The sequence below is a fragment of the Pristiophorus japonicus genome, chromosome 3 (genome assembly GCF_044704955.1).
Source record: "Pristiophorus japonicus isolate sPriJap1 chromosome 3, sPriJap1.hap1, whole genome shotgun sequence".
In the NCBI taxonomy this organism is placed as follows: Eukaryota; Metazoa; Chordata; class Chondrichthyes; family Pristiophoridae; genus Pristiophorus; species Pristiophorus japonicus.
Genome location: NC_091979.1, coordinates 316741473 through 316742504, shown reverse-complemented (window position 1 = coordinate 316742504; position 1032 = coordinate 316741473).

Here is a 1032-nt window from a genome sequence, read left to right as displayed (position 1 = left end):
TCTTGTACAGACATATTTAATAGACTATGAACTAACCTGGGAGAAATAAACTTTAAATTTAAAAAAAACACTCACCAGCTACTCACCAATCAGCTGCTTCCTTTGTGCCGACGTCATTTTGGCTTTTTTACTCTGACGTCACGATTTCAAATTCAGCCTGTGTTGAGTTGCTCAGCACTCGCTCTCGCTCTCGCTCTGGTCCGCCTCAGCTCCAATCATTTACCAGTAGTCCTGTGATGTCACTGCTGGATCTTTCTCCTCTCTGCTCCTCCGATGCTGCTGCTGATTAGGTCTACACTGGTCTCTCCTCTGCTGTTTAAATCTTGCCCCTCCTCCAATGCTGCTGTTGATTAGGTCTACACTGGTCTCTCCTCTGTTGTTTAAATCTTGCCTCTCCTCCAATGCTGCTGCTGATTAGGTCTACACTGGTCTCTCCTCTGTTGTTTAAATCTTGCCTCTCCTCCAATGCTGCTGCTGATTAGGTCTACACTGGTCTCTCCTCTGCTGTTTAAATCTTGCCCCTCCCCCAATACTGCTGCTGATTAGAATTTAACTCACAAAACTAACATTAACCAGTTCAGGATGAATTAGCATTTACACTATCAACCTCCAATGAGGATCTGCATGAGCTATTGAGTGAATGAATTAATTCTTGACAATTATGAAAGAGGAAGTCAGACAATAAAGTCTACATAATAGGATCCCAATTAACATTCGTTTAGGAGGCTATCACCTGAGACGGGGTGCGGGGGGAGTATAGTCAGGATGTTCTGGGGTCTTTGTGGGCCCGATCAGAGGCCGGTTAGTTGGCTGCAGAGTTCAGAGGATGGGTGGCTGCTTGTGCTGCAATGGAAGTGGTGACACTGGCCATCAGATGCTGCATCATGGTTGGGTCCACAAGTGTGCGAACAGAGTTTGCCACCACTTCCATGCCCTGTGCCAAGCTGGTGAAGACTCCTCCATGCTCCGTGACATTGACCACAGGCTTTCTGGCAGGCCTGCCAATGCACCAAGCCTTCATTGTGCAAACCC